Source organism: Mustela putorius, unplaced genomic scaffold, assembly GCF_011764305.1.
Source record: "Mustela putorius furo isolate JIRA1106 unplaced genomic scaffold, ASM1176430v1.1 tig00003859_pilon_pilon_pilon, whole genome shotgun sequence".
NCBI lineage: Eukaryota > Metazoa > Chordata > Mammalia > Carnivora > Mustelidae > Mustela > Mustela putorius.
The window spans coordinates 22,035,684-22,047,463 of record NW_025422011.1 but is presented as its reverse complement, the minus strand read 5'-3'; the positions used below and the strand labels follow the sequence as shown (position 1 = coordinate 22,047,463).

General features: G+C 39.6%; 1 pseudogene; it reads right to left on the bottom strand.

Moving 5' to 3' along the window:
- Positions 1 to 8,624: 8,624 nt before the first annotated feature.
- LOC123387797 lies at positions 8,625 to 8,723 on the bottom strand (annotated as a pseudogene).
- Between the last annotated feature and the right edge of the window lie 3,057 nt (positions 8,724 to 11,780).

Here is an 11,780-nt window from a genome sequence, read left to right as displayed (position 1 = left end):
AAGGGCCATTTATCCATAAGGAAAAATAAAGTAATTCTATTCGGGAAGATTAGAATTGAGTGATTTCTGAAGGAAATTAGATTTCAGCTGGGCTTTGATGAGAAGATAGTGGGGAACATAGTAAATACTGTGCTTTAAGTGAAGTGGGCTTTGCTTTTTTTTTTTATCCTACTGCATGTGGGCACACCACTTTTCTGAAGTTTACTTTTCTTATTTATATAAAGGGGGATGGGGGTAAGTTAGTACCAGGAATAGGTGCATGGTTACTACCACTGTCCTTTCTGTTTCCCTGACAGGTATCCCTAATTAAATATACCACTCTTTAAGATAAGCCTAGATAAAGCTTCAAAATCCTTTCCAAAATAGCAAGTGGGTATAGATAATCTTATGGAATATGAAAAAAAAAATCCTAGAAATAATAAGCAAATTAAGCAAAGCTGTAGGACACAAAGCTCAATATACAAAAATCATCTCCATATTCTAGATACAAAATATTGGAATGAGCAATTAAAGATACCGTAGGCTTCCCCAGAATAACCCTACATGCTGTATATCCTAGTCTCTGCTTGGCATGATTTGTCTTTAATTTTTTTGTCTTTAATTGTCTTTAATTTTTTTTTAAAGATTTTATTTATTTATTTGACAGAGATCACAAGTAGGCAGAGAGGCAGGCAGAGAGAGAGAGAGAGAGAGAGAGACAGGGAAGCAGGCTCCCTGCTGAGCAGAGAGCCCGATGCAGAACTCAATCCCAGGACCCTGAGATCATGACCCGAGTCGAAGGCAATGGCTTAACCCACTGAGCCACCCAGGCGCCCGACCCAACTCTAATTTTAACCATTTTACAAATAGTATAGCTGTGTATCATTGTGGTTTAAACTTGCATTTCCCTAATGAGTAATGATGTTTTCCATCTTTTTATGTGTCTATCCATGTATCTTCTTTGATAAGTGTTTGTTGATGCTTAATCTTACCCATTTTTATTGGGTCTTTAGATAATTCTTTGTATATTCTGGATACCAGGTTTTCTTAATATATTTATGATATGTAAATATTTTCTCCTAAAATGTGGCTTACATTTTCATTTGCTTAAGACTGATTTTGAAATCAGAAGTTATTAATTTTTGGAGTCAAAGTTCTCAATTTCTTATTTAATATATTTTATATATCATGTTTTTGATGTCAAAATACAGATAATTTGGCCTCATCCAGTATCACGAAATGTTTTCCTATCTTTCCTTCCAGAAGTATTAATTTTAGATTTGTGATTTGTTTTTTGCTAAGTTTTGCACATGACGTGAGATATAGAATGTTAAATTTTTTTTTTTTCATATGAGTGGCCACATTTTCCAGAACCATTTTTGATGACATTGTCTTTTCCCACAGAACGAACAATCTTTCAACTTTATCAAAACCCAGCTTGCCCATAGATTTACAGGTCTGTTTCTGAGTTCTGTCCTGTTCTAGTAATCAAAGTATCTTAATGCCAGTTGCATTCTACCTTGATTACTGTAACTTCTTTACATATGTACTAGTCAGTGCTTAATTGAATAGCTGAGGAAGACCCTGTAGAGTCCTCTGGAATTCTCTTCTCTGTGGCACTATGTCCTAAGACTTCTTGCCCCTTTGGCTTCCACATACTCTGAATTCCATCTTTGCAGCTCACTGAGCACAATGGACTCTGCTAGAGCTCTGCCTCCCTGCACTGCAACTTGTAAACTATCTCCAGGCATTGCGCTAAGGAAATTACATGGTTTCCCTCATTTGTTTCCTGCATCTCAGGGATCACTGTCTTTCGTTGCCTGATGTCTTGTAACTTGAGAGCCAAATTTTCATATATTGTTTTCAGTTTTTAGGTTGTTGCAAGAAGGAGGGTCAATCTAGTCCCTATTATTTCACGTTGGCCAGAAATGGAAGATTTTCATATTATTGGTTGTTGTTACATCAAATGAGTGCTTAACATGAAGATGCTTGTGAAGAGAAAGTAGGGACTTGAATAAATTAAAATAAAAGAATCTTCCATAGAGAAGGGAAGACGCAGGGCTAGGAATAAGTTTCTGCATTTAGGGAATAACAAGAAAGCTGGTGTTGCTGACACAGAGCCTATGAGGGGAGAGCCGTAATGGATAATTTTACAGATGGGAGAAAGAGATAGGTGACTTGGACCCTTTAAGAACATCGGATGGTTTTCTGATCATCCTACCAGATTATGGTTCTGATCAGAGGAATGACTGGATTGTTCATACATTTTTTAGAAGTCACCTGAGGTGCTGTTTAGGAATTAACTTTAGGAGGCCAGAGATTCATAAAATATAATAATCCAAATGAGAGAAGATAATGTAGTGCTAGTAGTGGTTAGATTCAGAACATACTTTATGATAATAACTACAAGAATTTTTAATGGTTCGGAAGCTAGGAATGAGGAAAACAGATAGCAACAGTGCTATTTACTCAGATGAAATTCAGTGGAGAAGGTATGTTCATGGCAGAGTAAAGTAAGAGTTTATTTTGGACATGCTCAATTTGAAATCACTGTTAGATATACAGGTGGATGGATATTCAGGGAGCCTTGTATAATCAAAGGACAGTCTTCTTCAAATGAATGTTATATTGTAGCAGTGAAAACTCACCTCATTCAACAAGCTCTGCAAGATCTGTCTCTGATTACCTCCTCTCTTTCTTAGCCATCTTATATTCTTAGAAGTTGACAATGAGATTTCATGTCCTGAAGCAGGACGCACTGTAACCCTCCACCATATTTGTTTTTGCTTTTCATGATGAGGTCCTTGGTACTTTCACTCTGTAAGACAAGTCCCATTTTGTTCAGATAGCCTTCTTGAAAAAAGAAGCTCTTTGAAGGAATTACATAGTCAGCATTACTCTTTCCAGATAATAAAAACTGTATAATCAGGGCGCCCGGGTGGCTCAGTATGTTAAGCATCTGCCCTCGGCTCAGGTCATGATCCAAGGTGCTAGGATCAAGCTCCACATCAGGCTCCCTGCTCAGCCAGGAGTCTGCTTCTAACTTTCCCTCTTCTGCTTCCCCTTGCTTATGCTCTGTCTCAAATAAATTAATAAAAACTTCAAACAGCAACAACAACCAAAAAAAAGGAAAATATACAACCACTTCCACCAAAGCCCAGGGTCTGAAATGAGGCTTTGTTATAATAAGGAGCACTTGATTTTCTTAAGGAAAACCAGTGGAATCCCAGAAACAAAGACATAAATAACCAGCATCACCTCTGTGCATGAGGTTTTACCATGTTATTTGGCTTTTATTTCTATGTAACTTTGAAACTGTAAAAATTGTATTCATCCTAAAAAAACTGAGCAATTCTGGATGGATTTCTTCTTACTACCTTTTTCTACTGTACTAGATACTTCATAAGTTGCAAATAAGAGCTTCGTAATGAAATGATATGAGAAGATTCTGGAAAATAGTAAGAAACAATTTTTTACTGCCCAGTGCAGCTGACATATTTGATAATCAAATATTAATAATAGCAATAGTAATTATTACATACTTTTTAAAGATTTATTTGAAAGAGCTAGGGTGGGGAAGAGGGGCAGATGGAGAGGAAGAGCAAAGAGAGACTCTTAAGCAGACTCCCCACTGAGTGCAGAGCCCAATGCTGGGCTTGATCCCACACCCATGAGATCATGACCTGAGCCAAAATCAAGAGGCAGACAACTGACTGAGCCACCCAGGTGCCCCTAATTATTCCATTCGACCTTGTGGCATTTTGTGGATTTCTATCACATTTATAATAGCCATCAGATTTTATCATTCCAAAATAGATGGTCTCGTTTGATGGGTATTTAACCTTAAATCCTCTTACATTAAAAAAAAAAAATATCCTAAACTAACAATGACTACCATGCATCGCTCAATGCATTTAAACTGAGGAAAAAAAGGAAACATTCACTCTTCAGAACCTGAAGCGGAATTCAGACTAGTTATATCATTCCAGGCTAGACCTAAATAAGCTGTTAAGGAGTTAAAGATAGTTGTCATAAGATGAATTAGTTTGACATGATTTAGTGATGTGATGCGGGCATCCAGATGGCTCATGAAAATATTTTCTTTATTTATGTGGCCAGTGTTATGGAGCATAGCGTTAGTTTGTTATCTGAAGTGTCAGCCCTCCTAACTTGGACATTATTTTTCCTGATTATATTCCTCCACATCTGTACCCACTAATCACCATCATTCTTAGTCTTATGGTTTTCAATTCAATCCACGCTTGAAAAGAGTATGGGTGGTTTCAGTTCTTTTTCCCATTGTATATTTGTGGTGGGTGGGGTTGGCAGACAAATTTTTAAATTGCTTTGCCTATTGGTATCAAAAGGAGCTTATTTATCTACTAGTCTGACTAAAGAGCTTTTTATTCTATAGTTGAATTAAGGATACTTTGTTTTGCCTAAGTGAGTAGGACTTCACACAAAAAGCACAGAGATAAGATCAAAGAAAAGGAACTTTTAATACTGCTTCTCATTCCCCATAGATTTAATGATTTGAAAGGGATGAATCTCTCACCTTAAAGAAAATAAAGGATTAACAGCCTCTCACATTCCAGTATATTAAAATGATTTTAAATGCTGCTGCTAACAAAGGGACATTCTTCAGGAAGCGAATGCCTATAGACCGTGTAGGTTTATGCATTTTGCTCACTTTGACTCTCTCTACCTTGGGAAGATACCACAACACTATCTTGGGTCTAAAACAATTTGTGATGGCCATACACTTAGAGACCCTATTTATCTACCCTCAGTTTTAGGCTAGGCTTGGTCCTCCTTTAATCGGTTTCCTCTTGCTGAGTACAGAACTATGCATATGTGGTTAAGAGAGAAGCTGTAAAACATAACATTGTGATTACCTCCCAACATCCATTCACCCTTCGTAGTAACTGCCCTATGGAGAAGACGTCCATGTGCTATATTCACGACCAGTGAGGAATGAAGGAAAGTCACTGAGGTGGGAGTTAGTCTGAGCAAAGAAAGACCACAGGCAGAGACAATCCCACTCTTTTATCTGGATTCTGTTCTCTCTGAATATATTTCAATTAAGTACTGAGGTCATCTTACTATACAGGCTGAGGAAGAAAGATTAAAAGGAAGGAAGATTAAAATGTAGAAAGAATATGGATCTTTAAAAAATATATATTCATTTATTATTTTAGAGAGAGAATGTGGGGAGGAGGGGCAGAGGGAGAGCCTTGGGCAGACTCTGAGTCGAGCATGGAGCCCAATGTGGTGCTTGAGCTCATGACCCCGAGTTCATGACCTGAGCCGAAACCAAGAGTCAGACACTTAGTCAGCTGTACTACTCAGGTGGCCCAAGAATGCAGATTGTTAAAGATCCTGCTGATCCACTCATAACATCATTCTGGAACCCCATACCATTTCTGGTATTCGAGTTATGAGATGATACATTTCTTTATTGTTGTCTTGCATTTTGAAAGAGGATTATTCTTGATGGGGTTGAAAGAACCCTAACTGATATATCATGGCATTTCAGTGAATGACTGTGCCCATTATTAGGAGTCATTTCGTGATGAAGTCTGTGGCTTCTAGTATCTGTCTTAATAGAAAAAGCATCAGTAGAAGAGTAGGTTTTCTTTCTTCCTATTTATGAAGTGTTGTCAATCCCTAAAACTAATTCTTTAGGCGCCTGGGCCCCATGTAGCTTCTTTCAACAATAGCTATAGTTATATTCTTCTGAAAGTGAAAGTCTGAATCTTTAGATTTGAAATAAGGAAGTGCTATCAAATGGAACTTTTATCACATAATCTAAAGAATAATACCTAGTCTCACTTATTTCTGGTTTTGAAAATACCAGTCAGTATTTTAAAAAAAGGAAGTCATGACATTTTATTAATAGATTAGGTCTCTAAGAGTTATTGAATAAACTGAAAAATGACTGTGAAAAAGAGAATTGAGATCAGTCCCTTGGTGCCCAACACTTTCTGGATGTAGCTTCCCTCCTATCTGTCTGAGCTTTCTAGACCTCAGGGGAACTTGCTGAAAACCTACTTACCAAAATAGAAATTAGGACATTCTAATCATCCTCAGGATCAAAATGAAGTGGCAGTGCTTGGGGATTGCGAGGTTTATATAGTTTCAATTTTGGTTTCTAACTAACAGACCAGTTTGTTTTCTTTTGAATAGGTAAAATTATTGATAAAAATATAATTTAGCCTTTTTATAGGTTAACTTACTGCATTGCAAATAGCAATTTACTATCCTATATATTGCACTATGTGAGTCTTCTATTAACTTGAAATGTTATGTGGCACACACCAGACGATGCTCATCACAGTATAGTGTAGATCACTGTATCACTACATATGGTTCACCAGTGGAGTAAGAAAGCTGAGCTCTCATCATTTCTCTGTGTGATAAGGGGCAAGCCAGCTTCCATGAATGTCGTTTCTCTCATCTCAAAAGAAAGCTTTTGTAAGGATCATATATAATATTGTAGGGATAAAAAACATTTTCTAAGTTGTATACATAAAACAAGAGTTGTAACTCTGGCACACTGGCAGGTTTGGCTGAAATATAAGCAGCTTAAATTTAATGCATAAAACAAATAGGTTGTATATTTTATAAAATAGAGCACTGCCTATGAAATAAGCAAAATACAGTAATCAAAAGTGATGCTAAGGGGGTGACAGATTCAGTCTGAAGGGATGGCAGAGATTCATCAAGACCCGAATTCCTGAGTTGGATCTGGAAGTCTACTTTCACAGCTAACCTTTTCCCCAACCAGAGAATGGGATGCCCTGTATGGAAGCATGGTGAGAGCCAAGACTGTGTTATGTGCAAGGAGCAGCAAGTCAGAGGAGCCCAAATCTAGCAGCCCTAAAGGCTGAAGGTGGGGTGGTCAGGTTTAGTGCAGAGTGTGAGGAAGTGTGAATCTGAATGGGAGCAAACCAGAGGGCTCATTTACATGCTGGCAAGGGAGGTGGGCATACCCTGTAGGCCTGATTTATTACTGGAATACCAGAAGATTTTTGGAAGTTGTTAGTATTGTTGGTCTCATCCCAGACTTTCTGAATCAAAATTTTGGCTGGGGGGTGGAGTGGGTGGTGAGACTCAGAGCGATAGCTATACAACCCTGATATCAGTTAGGTTTCAGAACCACTGACCTGGATAAAAGAAAGCTACTAGGGGAATTTGAGTAGGAAAAATGACATAGGCAGATTTGCATTTTAAAAAATGACTCAATCAGCTATGCTGGGCATGGCAGGAGGGGAGTGGAACCTTGGGGACAGAATTCAGGGCAAGACAAAAACCTCCGAAACCAGATAAGAGGATTAAGAGCAGCAAAGCAGGTGGCAGGAGGGTGTTAAGTGGGCTGACAGAGGGGGATGGGAGTCCGAAGGAGATGAGGTCCATGGTGCAACAGCCTATGAGACAAGGAAGGCCAGTGGCCCAGAAGAAGAATGGCACATTTCCCTATGCAGCCCTGGAGCATTTTAAGGAAGACAGTGACATGATCCACTGCTTGGAAAGGGATTATGGCCTGACTGCAGGGAGTTTCATCAATGAACGGCACCTTAGCAAGTGTTTCCTTGATTTCGGCTGAGGTCATGATCTCCCAGTCCTGGGATCAAACCCTGAGTTGGGTTCCATGCTCATCACAGAGTCTGCGTGAGGATTCTCTCTCACTCTCTCTCCCTCCGCCCCTCCCACTGCTCTCTCTCTGTCAAATAAATAAATTTTTTCAAAAAAAGAACTCCAGTTTCTAGAGCGTGTTATTAATGCATTCAGATTAATAAAGACAGGGAAAGAAGAAAAACAGTAAGGTCTGATTTATGGGAAAATATTAAAGAAAACCAAAGACAAATACCCCAGTGTAAGTAAAAGAAAGAAGGATCTCAATGCCAAAAAATAAGCCAGGTTTTCACTCAGGGAAAATGAATAATGTGCTATGATCATTGAATGTAGTCTAACACCAAGAACTCTGCTGTACGTGTCAGTAACTGGTTGCAGTTAACTGTAAACCTTTGGGTTTCTTTTCTTTTTTCTTTTTTAATATTTTATTAATTTATTTGACTGAAAGAGAGAGAGATCCCAAATAGGCAGAGAGGCAGGCAGAGAATGAGGGGGAAGCAGGCTCCCTGTTGAGCAGAGAGCCCGATGCAGGGCTCTATCCCAGGACCCTGAGATCATGACCTGAGCTGAAGGCAGAGGCTTAACCCATTGAGCCACCCAGGTGCCCCTGGATTTCTTAAAAAAGTTCCAGGTTTAAGTATTCAGCATTGTGGTTATGTGCCCATCTCTGTGCCCTGTGTTTTTTGGGGGAATGTATTTATCATAATTCTAATCCCAACTCTGTTTCTAGTTTCATTCGGCCTTGTGTAAATCATTTAAATCTTGAGTTTATTAGAGTGCACAGAATTGGATTTGCAATTAGATAGACCTGTATTTTTTAAAAATTCCAGTGTAATTAACATACAGTGTTCTATTAGTTTCAGGTGGACAATGCAGTGATTTATCTGCTCTCTACATTACTCAGTGCTCCTCGTCATAGGTGCACTCCGAATCCCCTTCACCTATTCCCCCCCCCCACATCCCTTCTGGTGACAACAACCAGTTTATTCTCTAGAGTCTGTTTTTTTACCAAAAATATGGAATGCTTCATGAATCTGCTTGTCATTCCTGTTCAGGGGCACGTTAATCTTCTCTGTATCTTCGCAATTTTATTATTTAGCACATGTGCTGCCCAAGTGAGCATGACAGATCTCTGTTTCTTTCCTAAGTTCTTCTGATGGATATTTGAATGTGTTTTATAAACCTTTGAACCCTAATTTCTGCTTCTATGTGTAAGGTCAATATGAGGGTCAAAGAAGCTAAATTTATATAATATACCAGAACAGTGCCAGGCACATAGTAGGCCCTCTATAAAAGCTGGTTGCCTTTTTCCAATTGCTTTTCCTCATTTTGAAAATGGAGAGTTGGGAGAGAAGAGCAAAGTGGCCAGCATGTGGCCCCCAAGCCATTTTCACTTCTTGCCTTCATGGCAGACATTCTATTTGATGACAGCCTTCTTTGTTTTGAAACTAGAAGAGCCTCAAAATCCTCCCAACACAGAACCTTGAGCTACTTCTAGCAGCTGCATGGATGTGACACTGAAGATAAAACCTCTCTGTGATCCCTGCACTGGATAAGCTCTAAGGCTGTAGCTAAGACACTCTGAGTCCACAACATACGGAACTCAATTTTCAAAATCATACAACTGGGGAGAAAACAAATTTTTTAAAGCTCAGAAGAGACAAGCACTAAGGTATGGAATGGGATAGCTTGCTGATGGAAGCTTTCAGGAAGGCCTGAGAGTGGCGATGAGATTGGTCATTGTGGAAGGCAGAATTAAGACCCCACAAAGTTGTCTCTGTCTCAGTTCCTGGAACCCGTGGATGTATTACCTCACGTGACAAATGGACTTTTTGGTTGTGACTCAGAATCTTGAAATAGGGAGATTATCCTGGAATATCTGGGTGAGCCCACTATATTAACAAGGGACTTTATAAGAGAGGGAGGGAGGCGGGAGGGTCAGAGTCAGAGGAGACCTCAGGATGGAAGCAGGAGTCAGGGATGCGACCAGTCAAGGAATACAAGCAGCTTTTAGAAGCTGGAAAAGGCAAAGAACTGACGCCCCACATTCCCTCCTCCCCAGAGCCTCCAGGAGTAATGCAGTCTTACTGACACCTTCTAAGACCCATTTTCAGCTTCTGACTACCAGTACTATAAATTAATCAATGTGTGTTGTTGTTATAAGCCACCAAGTTCATGGTAATTTGTTGTATCAGCAACAGGAAATTAACGCAGCCCTTTAAAGAAGAGCTTGGATAGACAATACAAGAGGGACAATTTGGGTGAGTAGTAGATGATAAACAGAGGCTTAAAGGTGAGCCTAAGCGAAGTACACAGTGGGAAAGATAGATCCTGACCAGTTTGAAGAGGGGAGATAGGATGCTGCCAAGAAGGAACACAGCCCAAGGGTTAAGCCTTGGAGAGGTTCGATAGCTTGAATTTGAAACCTCTTTCTGCTTTTCCCAGTAACCTTGGTCCAGTTACTTAATTTCTCTCGCATTACAATGTCATCTATAAAATTGAGAATAACGGTATTGCCCATTTCATGGGGTTAATGAGATCCTGGATGTAGCATGTCTGGTACTGAATAGTACTCCATAATGGGAGACAAAGGTGAATTGCCACTTCATTAGATTATAAAAAAACTGAATACCAGAGTGAGATTAGGAAGCTTTACTCCCAAGACATTGGGGGACCATCCAAAGATCTTGAATAGAAAACTAACTTAAAAACACAAAATGGTAAATTTTGTGGTAAATTAACCTGGCAAAGACAAAAGACAGGAAAACCAATCCTTTAAAGGGAAAGTTTAAAGGACAGAAGTTGATCTTCACCTTAATATAGGAAAAGTCAGGCACCTATTGCCCAAGCATGCCGACTGACTCTAATGGTTTATTATTGGGGTAGACCTGAGTGGTAACACCTCTAGGCTGGTAGTTCAGAGAGAAAAGCTCTTGTGCAGGCTGTGTCAGCCTGTCATTACTTGCTTTGAGCAAGCCCCTAATGTATATAGTTTCGGGTCCCCATTGGTGAACTCAGCCCTCACGGCTCAGCATGTGCTGAGGCCTGATGTTTCTAAGTCATACTCCTCTTGGGCTTATCTCTTCTGTGAGCCTGAGCTCAAATGATTTATCTTCAGAAAACCACAAGGATAAAAGAAGCTTCCTGAAAAGCAAGTTAGTCCTAATTGCTATGAATCTCAATAACTACTGAAACCCTGTCCTTACCAAATAATTAGATTTTTTTTTTTTTTAACAAGGATGTGAAGAGTAGTAGCTACAGGACATTCAAAAGGTATAAATCAACATGTAAATACTACATTTCATATCCAATTAGATTGTTTCTAATCATGCTAAGGATCTCCTGTGTGGCATCCTTTGCACAGGGTCTTTTCCCTAAAACAAGCCAGGGAAAGAGAACAACTTCTTCCCCATGTCGAGCTAGTCAACCAGGACGGTGCAGCTAGTTACTCAAACCATCAATGTGTTTCCTGCCTTTGAATTACCCTTATTGTGGAGAAAATCCCTAATAAAAATTGTCCAAATAGCATGTGAAAAGCAGCAAAAGGTAAAAAATAAAAAAATACTCGGACTAATTTTAGGTGCAACATTTTCCAATACTAAGTGAGAAAAGAATGCTTCCTGCCTTTAGCCAGTAACTGAGGATCTAACCTACACTTCGGTACAGAGTGAGATGTTGACAGTAATTTGAAGAAAAGTGCTATCATCCATAGTCAAGTGTCAGCAGTCAGGACACCTTCGATGCTAAAGGAAGCTATTACACCCCGTATTTTTAGAAGAGGAAATAAACAACATAGCAACAAACGGGGAAGATCATAGACAATCACAGTCAGTGACATTGTCCGGGCATCACTAGATCCCCCAGCATTCTGAAACCACCTTGCTTTAGTATCTAAATGAAAGAGCCCCAGACCCCAGTCTCACAAAGTGTGAGAAGCCCAGTGCCTTCCTTGCCAGGTGCCTGAGGATTCCTGGAGTGGGGAGGATGTGGGTTGTTTCCCACCGGAGGTCGGGTCCAGCTTCCAGCTCCATGTTCACCTCTCTCTGATGGAACCTGATACCCTGCCAAGATTTAGAGCTGTTCCAACTCTCAGCGAGGTCTGTTCTGCTCCAAAACTTACGCATATTGCCCCTTTCTCCACATTGGTTATATAAGCGGTCTTAGCC